Source organism: Pleurodeles waltl, chromosome 1_1 (genome assembly GCF_031143425.1).
Source record: "Pleurodeles waltl isolate 20211129_DDA chromosome 1_1, aPleWal1.hap1.20221129, whole genome shotgun sequence".
In the NCBI taxonomy this organism is placed as follows: Eukaryota; Metazoa; Chordata; class Amphibia; order Caudata; family Salamandridae; genus Pleurodeles; species Pleurodeles waltl.
The window spans coordinates 491,268,698-491,286,288 of record NC_090436.1 but is presented as its reverse complement, the minus strand read 5'-3'; the positions used below and the strand labels follow the sequence as shown (position 1 = coordinate 491,286,288).

The following is a 17,591-nucleotide window of genomic DNA, read 5'->3' as shown; positions in this document are numbered from 1 at the left end:
AACACTTTATATCATTTTTACAGTGATTTTTCAACGTACACTTATAGAATCTTGATTGTTTTTACCTGCATCTTATCAGATAAATATTATTTATTTTTCTAAACACTGTGTGGTGTATTTTTGAGTGTTCTACTGTGCTATTGCATGATTTATTGCACAAATACTTTACACATTGCCTTCTAAGTTAAGCCTGACTGCTCAGTGCCAAGCTACCATAGGGCAGCACAGGATCATTTGGATTGTGTGTGACTTACCCTGACTAGAGTGAGGGTCCTTGCTTGGACAGGGGGTAACCTGGCTGCCAACCAAAGACCCCATTTCTAACAGTAATGTTATACTTAGGTGAAGCATTCAGTAAAAAAGTAACGTTTTAAATGACAAAAACTCACAGAAATTCACCATTAATAGTTAGCTCAACTAACTATAACTCGTCGGTGTAAATCATAGTTACCTTAGGGTAGGAGTAGAAATTGAGGACTTCTTTACCCCTCAACCTTTGTCAACTTGGGAGGTATTAATTTCAACAGATGTTAGCCTTTAATTGAAGCCCGTCTGGTGGTTAGCAATGGAATTCATACACTGCAGGACCTTAACTGTGTATAACTGTGCTTATGCAAGCATGAGTCCCTATGATTCAATGAATTATTTCTTCCATCTTTGTTAGACAAAATGAGCACCACTGAGTGGGTATATCACACATGCCAACATTTTAGGAGAGGAAAGTGGGAGATTTACAAAAAATAATTTGGAGGATATATTTCCCCCATTTACTTCTATTGAAGGAGTAGCAATTTCAGCTGGGAGACAGACAAAATATAGCCATTTTGGCTTAAACAATCGGGGGTCTCCCTCCAGACTCCGGTCTTTTGGCATGTATACAGTGATCATATGATGATCGTGCCAAGGACCATCTTTGGTGTGAACTTGAGGCTGGCCCTTATAAATAAACTGCGATGCGTTCTGGGTTTGTTCTGCTCTCATGAATGATCCAGTACAGTCTTTCGCCATGCCACTTACAAAGGGTGAGCTTGAAACAGACATGTGCAATAAGGACTGGGCAGAAAACCAACAGATTTGGTGTGAGGGCCAGAGACGCTAAATTTGGAACTGGTGAACCAGACTGAGTACTAGCATCTGCTCCACATATTGCAATTCTGGGCAAATCACTTAAAAATAAATCTATCCTTGTGTAATGTAATCTGGTGCTCATACAGAGCGCTTCAATGTGCTTTGAGCGAGTTCTCAGCGCAAAATAAAATGTTAGACCCCTCTTTCAGCCTGAGGGGATCTGACCTGCACCAAGAACAGTCGAGCGGCAGACAGCTGGTGGACAGACACGGTGACGCAGCGCTAGCGATGCTTTGGCACAACTAAAAGAAGAGAACCCAATTCTAAACTTTCCTTGTGAGAAACAGTCTCTCCTCCTTCGCTTCCCTCCTCCATTCCAGTGACTAATAGAGGAAGGAGCCTCCCACACACACGGGGTGAGTGGGAGAGGGTTAAGCAGCGAGCGGAAGTGCGCTTCTGACTTCACGAAGAGCGAGGGGGTGGAGGGAGGGAAGGGGCAGCTAATGACCCGTGGAACTTCTGTCCTCCTTGCGATGGGAAAATGTGAGATCCCACATCTTGGACAAATGACATCCGAGGGAAACGCGACCTAAGCAAGCCAGTTCGGTTACGAAAATAAAGCAGTTCTGCTCACATGCGTCGAGAGTCCGGCAGAATAAGCTTAGTTGAGACAGTTTACTGGACATCCAGAAGGGACTGGTCTTCGCAACCACTTGCAAGGCATGTTATTGGCTCAAAAAGTCACGAATATTGTGAAGGCAATTGCACCTTCCTTTCTGTGCCAAGTCAATTGCTGCAGTTTGTGTCATACACCTGTCAGGCACAAGGAGTTTTACAGCACACCCCGAAGCAGATGTGCCTTTTGCGTGATTAGGAATACAAATAAATATTGATGTATGAATCCAATATGTGCTCTATCAAGTTACATCATATATAAACACACATATCACGCAATTGTGTAATGCGTAATAAAACAAGAGAAAAAAACCCAAAGAAATCTTAAACTGTGGTGGTACTATGACATTATAGTTTAACATCCATAAATAGATGTTTATTTTTCTCAGGTTTATTATGTTTTTGCTTTTAGCGAACGCGCATTTGGCAAACGGAAAGGTTTTGAGCTAGAAAGCTTTTTGAGCAATTGTGGAAAATGAAGCAGTATAACAAATGAATTACAAATGTGCACCGCAACAACAGCACGGGGTTCGGACGGCTATTGTGTTGGAGTGTGCGAATTTTTAAGGTTTCCAAAGTTAGCAATCTTCTCACTTTGTAAAATATTAGAAAGATTGTAACCTTCACTGAAATGTGCCTATTCACACTTAAAGTTTTTTCCCTATTCTTACAAAAAGGTTTTTGTACAAATATTTTCAGCAAAACGTTTTGCACAGACCCGAAGAGTTGCCAAGGTTTGATAGAACCTTCGCTTAATTTGTGGAGGGAAATTCCGGCAATTTAGTGCTCCCTACTCCAAGGGTCAAATCATTCTTATTTTCTCTGCAAGGCCTGTGAAAAAATGTATTGTATAATTTTAGTGTTACTGAGTTGTATACCTCTTTTGATTTAGTGATTAATAAATACCCTTGTCGAGGTCCTGAAACGCTTCCATTTGCATCAATCAGCAGCAGGTGAACAGACATATAACTCAGGGAATAACACTGTGCCAGCAATGCCCGGGTGACGGGGGAGTGGGGAAGGGCCTCAGCGTCTGCCTCATGAATAACCTAAAGCCAAAAATATGAGTTTATTAATTTATTATACAGCTTCTTTACTGAAAAATTCTTCGGCCATTTCATCCATTAGCATACTGAATGGTCGAACACAAGGTACGCAAGTTGAACATGTGCTAGGATATTTGCCTTCATAACCTAAGAGATATGCTCCCGTTCCCTTTCATTGGCAACAAAAACAATTCTAGCATTCACATTAAGAAATGTTCAATTCTATTAAGGACATGGATGTGAGGATTATGCTTCTCTTTCTTCACTTTAATTTGAACAGCAGCCAATCAGAAAGGATACACAGAAAAAACTACAAATCCCAAGTGTATCCACAGCACATAACCATAGGGGCAGTCTCCCTATATAACGCTGACAACCCTGAAACAACTCCTCTTTCTTTGCTCGAACACACAGGAAAAGTCTGTTTGAGTCCATAATACACAAGCTGAAAAAACATCATATGGCATAGAGGATAAACAAAGAAGACCAACTCGAAAATGAAGAGGAACAAAATCCAACATCTATCTGAATCCTCAGAATTGTGCACTGGAAATACCCAAGAATCATTTGTCCTCAGTAGCTGCAAGGAGATGAAAAACCAAGCCATAAAACCTTATCAGGATAAAATAATCCTATACATAGTAACAGGGAGGGGAAAGCACTAAAAAACAGTAATCATTTCAAAGAAACAATAATCACAATAATAAAACAATAAACCAATAACAAACAGTGCAGGTGGGATAAGCCTCGCCTCCGTGTCAATAATAGAATTGAAAAGTGTTTAACGTGAATGCCAGAATTTTTTAATTCTATGTCAGGACCAGAGGCTCAGATTATGCTTGTTTAAAGCTGACCCACAACTACTGATGCAATATCCACAATAGGTTTATAATAAAACAATTTGAACGTAGATTGAGAAGACCAATCTGCAGCTCTTAAAATGTCTTCTAATCGTAGATTGAGAAGACCAATCTGCAGCTCTTAAAATGTCTTCTAATCGGGAACCCAAGGCAAAAGATTTTGAGGCCATGGCCCCTCTAGTGGGATCTGCGCCAAATTTAGAAATATAAATGCCCGCTATATCCAAGAGCCAGCGAACCAATCTGGCCAGAGTGGCAGACGAAACAGGGTGATAAGGTTTAACCAATGAAATCAATAACTGTTCCCCCATATCAGAACAAAATTCTTCTGTACTTACCTCATAAGCTCTCAGACACTGTACTACACACAATTTGGGATTGTCTACAAAACTAGGATAGGAAACTGATTTCAAATTACACTTAGTACGACGGGAAATAGAAAAGGTTACTTCCTCAGGAGAAAAAACCCTACCAGTCAGATCCTAAGCCCTAACATCAGAAACCCGTTTCACAAGATTAAACATAATAACATAGTGAGGTTAGCTGAAAGTTGTTTCCTGGAAAGGAATGTATTAGCCGGCCATGACTCTAAAAATCTCAAGACTAAGTTCACATCCCAAAGGGTAGAATAACGAAGACGAGGGGGGTTAGCCAACCTTATGCCATTCAAAAACTTACAAACAATGGATAATTCCCCCACAGGTTTACCATCCACTGGCAAATGACCCACCAAAATGGCTGACCGATAATTATTAACCGATCTATAAGCCAAGCCGGACGAAGCTAGAGAGGACAAAAAATTCAGGACCTGTCTGCAATCCACTGAAGACGGATTAGCGTTCCGTGCACTGCACCAAGAACTCCATCGTTTCCAAGCAGAAACACATCTCTTGTGGGTACTGGAAGACCAGGATCTTGAAATAAAAGCGGAAGACTCCTGCAAAAGTCCTGGAATACTCCATCTTTCCCTGACAGATGCCAAGCCACTAGGGCCAGCTGCCCCGAGAGAATTAGAGGATGAGGAAGGCCCAGAGGATCCAGAAGGAGGTTGGGTCAGAACGGAATCAATATCGGGAGATCACAACTCAACTCCAGAGCTACCAGAAACTAAGCCTAAGACCTCCAGAGAGGAGTCACTAAAATTAGATCCGCCTGCTGACGACGGATCTGAGCCAAAACCCTGGGAATCATCAAAAAGGGAGGAAACGCATAGCCCAGACCCAGAGACCAGTTCTGGAATAAAGCATCCATCGCTAGTGCCTCCTTATCTGGCCTCCAGCTGAAAAAATAATTCATCTGTCGATTGAGGCGGGATGCAAACAGATCTACTGAGAAAGGACTCTACAGGGAACAGAGAACTCGAAAGACCTTAGGATGAAGCCTCCAGTCGCTGAAATCCCAAAAATGATGAGAGTGCCAATCCGCCACTGAGTTGCTGCTCCCTGGAAGGTATTCCGCTACCACTGAAATCCTGTGTTACAGACAAAAATGTCAAAAGTACTTGGCAATCTCCTCTAGAATGCAAGACTTGGTCCCGCCCAATTTGTTGACATATCTCACTACCATGATATTGTCCATACGAAGGAGGATACAACAATTCTTCTTGATAGGAGACAGGCTCTTGATTGCAAACGAGCCTACTAGAAGCTCCAGACAATTGATATGGAGGTCCAGCTCTGCTTTGGACCAACGACCCCCCTGTGGAAACCGACCCGCAACGAGCCTTCCAGCCCCAAAGACTGGTGTTGGACTCTGTCACAATCTCTGGGGAAGAACCAAAGATGTCACTGCCATTCGAAGCCTCCATGTGGTCTAACCATAAACGCATCTACGAGCGTGCCTCCTCTGAAAGGGGAATCTGGTCCACATATTTGAGACCTGTCTGAAGATGAACATTTTTTAATCTATGCAGCGCCCTGTAGTGCAGAGGACCCGGAAAAATTGCTGGAATGGAGGAAGAGAGCAGGCCCACCATGTGGGCAATCACCCTCAATTATACAGTCTGGCTGGACAACAGAAACCTCAATTCTCTCTTGATCAGACAAATCTTCTGAGGGAGAAGGATCAACTGAGCAAGAGTGGAATCTACCTGAAAACCCATAAAATCCAACCTCTGAGATGGAATTAAGACCGACTTCTGGGCATTCATAATGAATCCCAGACTCTGGAGAAGGGAAATGGACCATTCCAGATGGTCGAGGACTAGACGGGACATTGAGCCATAATGAGAATGTCGTCGAGGTAAATTATAAGACGGACCCCTCGAGCACAGAGGAACTCCTCCACCAGCCTCATCACCTTTGTGAAGTACCAAGGGGCCGATGAGAGGCAGAAAGGAAGGACCTTGTATTCGTAACAGAGGGCTTCCCACAGAAACTGGAAGAAACGACGGTTGGGGAGGAAAAATAGGAATGGTCAAGTAAGCATCCTTTAAATCTAAACAAACCATCCAGTCTTGTTCCTGAGGAAAATCCCTCAGTAAGTGGATGCCCTACATCTGGAAAAGCTTATAAACCAAACACACGTTGAACTCTTTGAGGTTCAACATGAGGTGGGAGCCACCTCCCTTCTTGTCCACTAGGAATACCGAACTGAGAAACCCCATCAGATGAGTGGAAGACTCAACAATAGCGCTGCGATTTCTGTGGAAATAAAATTGCGATCTTGAAGGGAAAAATATGTTGGATGGGGAAGAGATGCCTGAGATGGGGACTTGTAAAATTCTAGCTTGAAGCCTTGAATAGTGTCCAAGACCCAAGCGTCGCAAGTAATTTTGCTTCATGCTTGAAGAAAACACCCTGTCCTGCCCCCTAAAACAACCTCTGAGCTTAAAATTAGGCTCACCTGTAGATCCTGCGTCCTGGTAGTAGGATTGGGTGCCTCTAGATCTCCCTCTGCAGAATCTGGAGCGATCTGCTCTCATGCAGGAAGAGGAAATGGTGGACACGGAGGAATCGTAGTTTTGAAAACCACCTCTCCCCTGAAGATAGTATCTCAGTTGAGGACCTTGTTGGATGAAACGGCCGAAGGCTCGCCCTCTGTAGCATCTGGACCCTCGAAAAAGTGGCAGAAGAGCCTTCTTGATAGACCCTTGGGCCATGTCCAAATTGGCATAAGTTGCCGCAAATTTAGAAAGCTTCTTGAGGAAAGGAAAACCAAAAAGTAAACCCTGAGCCAAAGGACCTGACTCAAACGAAGCAAGGTCTGCCAACTTTGGATCTATCTTTATCAATACAGAGCGACGACGTTCATTAGAAATTGCACAATTAGCATTCCCCAGAAAGCATAGGGCCCTTTGTGCCCAACCAACCAGAACATCAGGGTCAATAGCATCACCAGAATCCTTGGCCCGGATCCCCATCTCCAAAATCTTGGTCAATGGACCAGTTACGTCTAGAAGTTTGTCCTGACAACCTCGCCAGGCACGATCGATCTCCTTCTTTGGATCCTTTGAAAAAGTTTTCACATATGTGACAAGAGTAGGATCCAGTTCAGGTGTCTCTGTCACCTTAGTGGGAAAATCTGGTCTTGGGCATTCAGATCATAATCAGGAACAAACTTCCTTCTCAAACCTATGCCTAATGTGGGAATCCACATAGTCAGCTACTTCTGTGGGGGGCAACCATAGAGTAGAGCGGGGATGAACAATGTCCTCAGGCTCAAAAGTAAGAACTTTTGGGTTTGAAGAAGAACCATCCAGGTTCTTTTTGCGTTTTTTGGGGGAGATCATCCCCCTGGTCTGAGGAATGCTCTGAGGAAGAGGAAGCCAAATCCTTCTTGGACTTAGACTTCGAGGCAGCAGAAGCGTCATAGTCATGATCCTTGGCCAGAGATCTGATAAGACTCTCAAAGTCTGCAGCATGCGGATTCTTGCCCAGTTTGAGGGCCTGTGAGCCGCAAGACAGGGAGGGATCTTCGACTATCTGAGACCCAGACGGGGAGGGATCTTCAACTATCTGAGACCAAGAGGAGGCCACCCAGCCCTGTTGTTCGGTGAAACCAATGAGATGGTATTTAATAGGCCTGATAGCCTGGGCCAATGCTTGATTGACTGTATGACGCACAACAGCATCCAGGGCATAGACAAGGTCTTGCTCAAAGTATCCTGCAGGATCATCCAAATAATATTAATCACCTCCTTGATCCTCATAGGCAGGCATACTGACTGGGTAGAAATATACCACTCCAAAGGAGCAGAAATCCAGGTGATGCAGGACAAAGTGGGCAGAATACCAGTTCTAAAGCAGGTTAAAACACCAGTACAACGTGGAGGGAGTTCTGCCCTAATATAAACAGGTTTAATCTGTGTAAATTTTGTTCCAACCCCAAGGAGAGCACACTTGGGGTGTAAAATGGGGAGAAAATCACAACCAAAAGCTCAAATGAGATGAGGACATGCGTCTCAGCGTGTTCGATAACTATGGGGCTCTGTGCATGTGTGGTATACCAAGCTTGTGTGCAATAGAAAGAGGACTGTGCGCCCTTGCCATGTGTCCTCACTCCCCTACTCCCACTCGCAAACTGGGGGGCCACCTCTGGGAGGTGCAATGACGCTCCGAAACACAAGAATAAATATTAAAACAAACGCACGCACAGCAGGATCGCAAGGTGCAATTAGCATAAAACACAAGTCACCTTCACCAATACAATGTGTTTAAGGGTAAGTCGAAAGCACTTAACTGGCTGCAAATCAGCAAAGAAAGAGGAGTTGTTTCAGGGTTGTCAGCGTTATATAGAGGAACTTCCTCTATGGTTATCACATGTTGTGGATACACTTGGGATTTGTAGTTTTTACTGGGTATACTTTCTGATTGGCTGCTGTCATAATTAAAGTGAAGAAAGAGAAGCACAATCGGAGCCTCCGGTCCTGACATAGAATTGGACCACATTTGCTGCTAGTATGAAATATCTGATGCCCCCTGCTGGTTGATTCCCAGACTGTCGCCTGATTCTGCCTTTCCTTATCAACCACTCCAGGGAGTATTTATAAGCCCATTTGTGTCGCTGTTGCATCACGCAATGTAGTGCAAGAGTGACATAAAATAAAAATGAGATTTATGAAGCCACCAAAGGTCACCTTTTGTGTCCCTGTGTGGCTTCATAAATCTCAAGTAATGTAATGCTGTGCAAATCAGTGTGTTGCATTTCTAGGTGCCAGGGAGGTGTTTCCATTGGTGTTGCATCTATGGATTTTGATGCATTCCCAGATTTACAAGAATAGGTAAACCTGGGAATGTGGCAAAAATATATGCCTCCCCTGGTGAAGTGTAACAAGGAGAAATATCTTTATTTCTCCTCATTTTTCCTCTCTAAGTGTGCTGCATTGTTATTAGAAACTGTAGAGCTTGTTGTGGGCATTTTTCAAGATTAAGTGTACTGTTCAGTTCAGAAGAAGCCAGGTTTGCATATCCATGCTGGTGGAATAGTTAGAGAGGTTGGTCACAAACTACAAACAACAGCTTGACTGATCTTAAAAAATCAGAAATTCCAATAAAGCCAAACAGTTCTTTAAGCAGGTTTTGTAGATTCTAAGGAGAGAGAGCATGAAAGGTGCATATAGACTCTAACAGGATTAAACTATGCTTGTAACTCAAGGAAAAAGGTAGAAAAACTCACCAAAGGAAAATTGGATATGAGTAAGCTGGCCTGGGATGTGGGTGCCAAAGTCAATCTTAGGGACATTTATAAGTCAGAAGATACATGCACATGTACCAAGATTGAAATACACCTAAAGAAGAAAGTCGAGGTTAGCCTTACTGCCACAGTAAGTCTAATGAGTTTCAAGAGACTCATTGATTCAAGCCATTGTCTTATACTCTGAGCTCTCTTGGACTGTAAATCTGTAAAGGCTTGGGATTATACAAAGTATAGATATTATCCTAAAGGTTCATGAAGGTGCCAGGATATAAGATGTTCAAAAGATCAATTAAATCAGTTAACAGGATAGAGTAACAGGGTAGAGGGCAAATAAAGGCATCATGCAAACGTATCTTTTAACTGTGTAAGTGAAACAGGAATCAAAGGGATTGGTGGGGATTTGTGTGCAATGTTGAAGAAACAACAGGTACATCAGTGATCCCCATTGCTACTCCACAATGTCATGTGCTCCTTTCTTGCAGTGGAGGGGAAAGCTGTCTTCTAGGTTTAGGGTGAAGAAATAGTGGCAGGGAAAAGGGAGACCAGAGGGGGAGGGATGAGTAGGAAAAGGCCAATAAGGAATCATATCATCCAATCAGCAGCCCACTGTGCAGTCTACTACCAATTTCTCTCAGACACCATTGCCTCTCTTCTTTTATCACATAACCTTCTACTCTCAATGGTATGATTGATTCAGTCTCTAGCAGACAGCTTAGCCACCTCCTCTCTGGATCCATGCAGGAAAGGGATGGGCTCATAGTTTGATCTCCTGCCTGCTGGTTGGTAGTATTTTCTTCCTACAATGTAGTAGATGGAATACACCCATATTTTTTCCTCAGTATCACTTGTTTACCCACCACTCCATTGCATTAACTTTTTTGCTTTTCCTCTCTGGTCACAGGTGATCGATAAAGGCCACCAAGAGCCATAACAAAACCATGCTGTAGGAAAGTGTCACTGTTCACATGGTTACCCCCCCCACTGTTTGCCTGATATTGATGCCAACTTTGATTGAAAGTGTGCTGGAGTCCTGCTAACCAGGCCCCAGCACCAGTGTTCTTTCCCAAAATCTGTACCTTTGTTCTCACAATTGGCACACTCATGCACACAGTTAAGTCCCTTGTGAAAGAGACAAAGGGCCCTGGGGCCTGGGAAGGTTCACAAGGGCTGCAGGATGTATTATGCCACCCTGGGGGACCCCTCTCCAAGCACATGTACACTGCCTTTGCAGGTTGTGTGTGCTCACGAGGAGAAAAAGGCAAAGTCAACATGGCACCCCTCTCAGGGTGCCATGTCCACAAACCACTGCTGTGGCATGGGTAGGTCACCCCTCTAGCAGGCCTTACAGCCCTGAGGCAGGGTGCACTATACCACAGGTGAGGGCATAGCTGCATGACCACTATGCCCTTACAGTTTCTAAGTCCATTCTTAGGCAGTGTAAGTGCAGTGTAGCCCTATTGAGTATATGGTCTGGGATTTTGTCATTACGAACTCCACAGCTACATAATGGCTTCACTGAATACTGGGAAGTTTGGTATCAAACTTCTCAGCACAATAAACCCTCACTGATGCCAGTATGGGATTTATTGAAAAATGCAACCAGATGGCATCACAGAGATGCCCCCTGTATGTTAGTCAAACTGCTAGTGCAGGACTGACCAGTCTGTGCCAGCCTGCCACTTTCAGACAAGTTTCTGACCACATGGGGTGACAGCCTTTGTGCTCTCGGTGGCCAGAAACAAAGCCTGTCCTGGGTGGAGGTGCTTTAAACCTCCCCCTGCAGGAACTGTAACACCTGTCGGTGAGCCTCAAAAGCTCAAGCCTCTGGTTACAGTGCCCCAGGGCACTCCAGCTAGTGGAGTTGCCCACACCGGACAAAGCCCCACGTTTGGAGGCAAGTCCGGTGGGAAAATTAGGGAAAACAGGGAGGAGTAACCACCCCAGCTAGGACCACCCCTAAAGTGTCCAGAGCTGAAGTGACCCCCTCCCTGCAGAATCCTCCATCTTGGTTTGGAGGACAGGGGCCAATATGGTTAGGTTTGTGTCCCCATCCCCAAAGGGAGTGGGCAGAAGAAGGGTGTAGCCACCCTCAGGGACAATAGCCATTGGCTACTGCTCTCTGACCCCTGAACGCCCCTAAATCTAGGATTTAAGGACCTCCTTGAACCCAGCTCACTAGATTCCTGGAGATCTCACAAGAAAGAAGAAGGACTGCTAAGCTGAAACCCCAGCAGAGAAGAAGGAAGACAACAATTGACTTGTCTCCAGCCCTACCGGCCTGTCTCCTGCTCCAAAGAACCTGTAACAAGAAAGAGTTGCATCCAGTGGGACCAGCGACCTCAGCCAAGCTCAAGAGGACTGCCCTGCACCCCAAAGGACCAAGAACTCCCGAGGACAGCAGTCCTTTCCACAAAGAAACTACACCAAGGGACTCCAGAGCATCCCTGGATCCGTAAGTCCTGTTTACTCTGCACCCAACACCTTTGGCCAGTGACCAGGTGGCCCAATGAGCAAGAGAGAGTCCCCAGGTGATTGTGAGCAAGTGCCCGCCCTGGGATGACCTCTCCACCCCTCCATGATGATGCCTGCAGAGGGAATCCTGAGGACCCCTCCTGACTGCGAAAGCTCCAAACCAAGATATCAGATGCCTAAAAGACCACTGCACCCGCAGCCACCAGGCCTTGGAGAACCCGACCTCTGGTGCAGCTATGTTCAGCAGGCGGCCCTCCTCCCAGTCCAGTCATTATCAGGAATCTCTCTCCTAAAATCATTACTTTAACACTGAGAGTGATCTTAACAAATCCAAGCATTATCTAAATTGTATTTTGAAAAACAATACAACTATAGACTCAAACTAATGAAAACCCCAAAGTTTTAGAGAAATATTTACATTTCCCGTATCCGCTCCTACACCTCATGCTTCAGTAAAACAAATCTCCACTTTTATGCAGAATAAACATGTGTATGTTTCAAAACTTTATAGTATTATGGCCTTCTTAATATATGATTACCAAAAAAACAACAACTCTGTTTTACATTTGTTTTTTGATTTTTTAGTTTGATAGCTATGTTATGGAGAGAGGGATTATGATAGTGATAGAATGCTTGCAGACATGTCAAAATTATTGACTAAACCGTTCAGCAAAGGGCAGATGTTAAGTGTTTTTCAGATGTCCCACTACTACTCACCCCTAATTCAGACCCTTACTCGATATATTTACTTGTATAATGTACTCCTGGATACAGACTGCCACTGGTTGTAACTTTTCCTTTGATAATTAGTTTAGTTGTCATTTGAAGTCCTTAGTGATTTAAAAGCTGTGCATAAACTGATTTTAACAATTTTTTTTACTTTACTGTATGTTTGATTGTGTGTTAATCATTGATTTAATAGCATTGTTGTCAGTTTTAGGGTGATCTTCCCCCAATCTTTTTGCCTTTGTCCCCACTATTTTTGCTGACCATAGGACTCTGTGCACTTTACCACTGCTAACCATGTGACCATTCCTTAAAACAAGGTAACTTTGGCTTATACTTATTTGGCATATTTAATTCACTTGTGAGTCGCTAGTAAATTGGCACTATCAGCGCCCAGGTTGTGCAAACTATATGCTACTAGTGGGCATATTACACATTTTGCCAGGCCCAAACATTCCTTTTTTATACATATGTCACCCCTAGTGTAGGCCCTGGACCGTCTAGAGGGCAAGGTGCAGTGTATTTAAAAGGTAGGACATGTACTTAGAAGTTTCACATGTCCTGGTATGAAAACCTCCTAAATACTTTTTTCTCTCCTGCAAGGCCCACCTTTCCCATAGGATAACATTGGAGTTACCTTATTACATTTAATAAGCTGCACTTTCCAAATGAGAGCAGGTGTTCAGTTCATGTTTGGTGTCTTTGGAATTGTAATGAACAAACCTAACTTATGGTGAAGTCAGATTCTAAATAACAAATTAAAAAATGCCACTTTTGTAAAGTTGGTATTTTCCAGCCTTAGACATTTAGTGCATGCAGCCTGTGTCTCAGTCACATGACTGGTTGTAATTGACAGTTGGGCATTATGTATTCCTTCTAGACAGCCACACACAATAGAGAGCTTAGGTATGTCTGGATGAGCAATCACTGGCTGGATGGAAGGGAGGAGCTGGTCACAGCCCCACTTACACTTGAATAGGCTGTGTTCTGCCTCCACCCAAAGGGCTGCATACCTCCTGTACTTCATCTGCAACTAGGGCAGAGGAGGCAGAGCACCTGTGCACTTCAAAGGGAAGACTCTAGAAGCTCTTCCTCCACTTCAAAGACAGAACAGAGTATACATATTGGACCCCAGACACCAACCACTCAGCACATGTCTGGACTTAATGATGCTCTGCCAGAAAGAAGGATTGCCATGCTTCTGAAAGGACTGCCACTCTGCTGGACTCCTAACCTGAAGAAACTGTTGCCCTGTTGTGCTGACCTGCTGCCTGCTGCCCTCTTGCCTGGGTGAGAAGGACTAGATCTACCTCTCTTTAACCCAGAACCCCAGAGTGACTCCAAGGTGTAGTTGACTGGCTTTCTGTTCTGAAGCCACAGATTTCCAACAACCCTGCGCCTGGACTCTGCAGTCTTGGATTTTTCCCTGGCAAGTGTTTCCACCCTAGTACTGGACCCTTAGAAGTGTGCCTTAGGTGCTTTGCCAGCCACTGTGGATACAGCAAACTGACACACGTCCTCTCCTGCACGGCACAACCCCAAGCAGAACTGATGAATTTCCACTGATGCGTGGATGGGATCTGTTGCAAAGACCCGCATTGCCTCCACAGCCTCTTCAGAGCTGCCACTGTGGGATGCATCTTCAGTGCAGGCCCTTACATCCCTCATCAATGGCAGCCTTGACAACAATGATGGACTCCGCATTGCTGCCCTGCTGCAGCTCGGAACCGACGCACGGGTTCAGCTGCACAATGCATCTTTGTTATAGCCCCTTGCAAAGCTCTGCGAACTAGGACTTAAGGTACTTTTTGTTCAGTGGACCCAACTGGGTCCTTGTAGCCAGTCCCTGCTCCATTGTGGTTGGCCTGAAATTGTGACTTTGTCACAGTGGTAACCAGACATCCACAGTTGGCGTTTTATGCTTTTTGGTGCTATTTCTTCTGAATTCTTTAAACATTTATATCTCCGATTCTACTGATTAGATGTTTGTTGGCTCAGCTTTGATTTATTTATTAAAAATTACTCTATTTGCCTAATCAGGTGTGGGATCCTTCTTTGTGTGTGGTGCTTTCAATTTTTTACTGTTTGAAGTGTTGCACAAATACGTTACATATTGCTTGTACCTTGCCCTGACAAGGATTGTGGATGCTGCTTGACTAGAGCTCACACTCCTGTCAACCAAAAACTCAATGTCTTACAATTGCAATATGATGAACTGATGCAGTTATTGCCATCTTGAATCCACCATGATTTTATGCCAACTGTTCTATTTCACTGAACGTGCATGTCCTTTTGCATGATACCTCGTTTGTGTTAGTTCCTCTCAAACTATACATATTTTTTACCATGCAGGTGCCAAGTTGTAACTGTGAAGTAACTACAATGAAAGACTAAAAAGAACACTATTGGCGGCGGATGATTTTGTCAAAAAGCGGTGGATGAGGTGAGTGTGATTAGTTTCTAATTTGTACATTACATATTTCCTCAATTTGTGTGGGAAATATTACATTATTAGGTCCATTAAAAATGCCCCCCAACCTCCACAATACTAGACAAAGTGATATTGCAGACATCAGTAATTGATTACCTCTAATCACAAGCAAATGGCAAGTTAGACCCTGGAGTCTGTGTTTCCGGATCGACCCCTATGTGTTTTTCCCCTTTCCGGTCTTTAACCTGGACATTTCACTTGCTTTCTGTAGAAGTGTCTGGGTGAAAAAGCCTGGGCCGGCTATGATCCTCCATCACTTGTAATTCTAATGGGGCTGTGAATGCTGGGGAACTGTAATGTGGTTTTGACAACGGGACGCTTCGGAATATAAAACAAGTAATTTTCAAAATGTACCTCTTTACTTGTTTGTAGCTGTCACCTCATTGGTGTGATTGTAGTATGCTGTGAGGAAGAAGCGTGCAAATGAATTATATAACTTGTTGAAAAAAATTAATTTACCAATTAAGCCCATTTAATATTATTAAGGATTACTCCAGATGCCACTTTCCCAGGTAAGGTACAAGTTGTAGTATTGAGCCCTGATGTAACGGTGTCGCAACCACTACCATGTGGGGTTGTAGCAGAGGGGTATTTCTTATTATCACCCCTGATGCTGTTCTGTAATGTGGTGCCCCGTAGGTCGCATGAGGTCCAGTCAAAAAAGTAGGTGCGACCGGCTGGCGTGGTCAGGTATCCTTCTGGATGGCAATATAGGAGCATGCTCGTGGAGCCGAGGCCCTTTGTTATGCCACGTACCCGTGTCTGACCCTGATTTTAAAAGTGCCTTTTCATAATGGAGCCAGTGCACCCCTGAAATACCCTAAAACACCACACTGGCGACAAGGGTACTGTACTGTGTGTCTACACAATGCGGCGGCCGCTTACTTCAACACGTGGCGAGTGGTGCTTGTGCCCATCCGTCGGAGCCACTCAGCTGTTCAGGCTTCTGGACATCGTGCTGCCGGCACTGGTGTCGTCGAGTGCCTCCGCGGCACAAAATGTTTTCTCCGGCCTCCAGGGAGCAATGCACGTGCCACGAAGGTATGGTGAGTTGGTATTGGCCCCACCCACCCCCACTGATGAAGCATCTTAAAGGGGCAGTATCCCAAAAGACTGGTGCTGCCGTCTCTCACCAGGAAAGTGCCTAGTTATGTAACCTGCTGTCCCCTAATGAGTTAAGATCCAGTGCAGGATTAAAACAGACTATTTAAATTGTGCAAACTATTGGTGAATAAGAGGAGAGAGCAAGTAGACTCTTAGACAGGAGCGCAGAGCAGGATCACAAAAAAACAAACAAATAAAAAAAAAAACAAGATGAATACGATACTCCCCTGTAGAGCCATTCATAGTGAAGGGCGCCCCGTCAGCACAAACTGCCAGGTGGAAGAATGGGTAGAGAGAGTGCTTTATTTTTTAAAGCCACGAAAATCGAAAATGCCCAAAAGAGAGCCATGTTACTGCATCTAGGAGGGAAAGACATATATCAGATATCTAAATTGATAGTTGAAGCAGCACCAAAGGCACACCTAACCCTCATCGCAGCCCTCAAAGCCCACTTTGAGCCCATAGTCAATGTCGACTACGAAACGTTCATTTTCAGTCAAGCCCAGCAGCGCCCTGAGGAGTCCATTGACACGTTCCATATGAGGCTCAAAGAATTAGCCACCACGTGCATCTTCCAGTATGAAAAAGACTAAATCAGAGGGCAAATTATTCCTCATCAAAGCTACGGGAACGAATCCTGGAAGATTCAGGATGGTCCCTAGCAGACATCTTGACAATGGGAAGAACAAAAGAGCTGTCAAAAGCGAGATCCTCACACATGGAGGCAGCTCTCCAGCTCCCAGTCAAGGTAGTTCAAGTTGCCGCAATTACGCCCACGCCCTACAGACCCAGACCTAAGAAACAACTACCACAGCAAAGAACGTGTGGGCAATGTTGAGGATTGCCCCATCCCATGTCGGACTGCCCAGCCAAAGGTAAGATGTGTGACGAAAAGTGCACCAACCCAAACCTCTGTAAACACGGCCCTCGAAGTTCAAGCCTATGGCAGTGACATGGATGACGACGAAGACGAAACACAAACAGTGCACTCCATCTTCATGGTCAGTGCTGCAGCACAGAAGAACGAGAGACTGTCCAAGTGCAAAGTACTCATAGCAGGATGTCTGGTAGCAGTCATTGTAGACACAGGGTCATCCATCAACGTTATGGCAGATGCCACGTACCAAAGCTTGCAGCCGCAACCACCCCTGACGCCGAACCGTATTAAAGTGTTTGCCTATGGACAAGCTCAGCCACTCACCTTGAGAGAAAGGTTCCGGTCTCCCATCTGTCATGGGTCACACGAGATAGAGGCGTATGTATACATTGCAGAGGAGGGTCAGTGCACACTTTGGGGATGTCACATGGCCAAAGCTCTAGGCATCATGACTTTCACGTTCGGTGTCTATATCGAATCTCTCAGTGTCATTCTTGACTCTTTCCCGCAAGTGTTTGAAGGAATACGGTGCCTTAAAACCAAGGAAATCACCCTACATATAGATCGGTCGATTCAACCAGTGGCCGTCCGTTGAAAGAGAACTAGAGAAACTGGAGGCTGCAGGCATTATCGAA

The 17,591-nt window shown here is 44.6% G+C and overlaps 1 protein-coding gene across 14 annotated transcripts in view; it reads left to right on the top strand.

The window, feature by feature from the left end:
* Positions 1 to 17,591, top strand: part of MEF2C (myocyte enhancer factor 2C) — a 426,321-nt gene that overhangs the window by 116,347 nt on the left and 292,383 nt on the right. For all 14 annotated transcript variants that reach the window (XM_069224979.1, XM_069225137.1, XM_069225092.1 and 11 more), the window contains exon 2: positions 14,837 to 14,927. The gene's annotated coding sequence lies outside the window, so the exon portion shown is untranslated. The remainder of the gene's footprint in view (positions 1 to 14,836; positions 14,928 to 17,591) is intronic.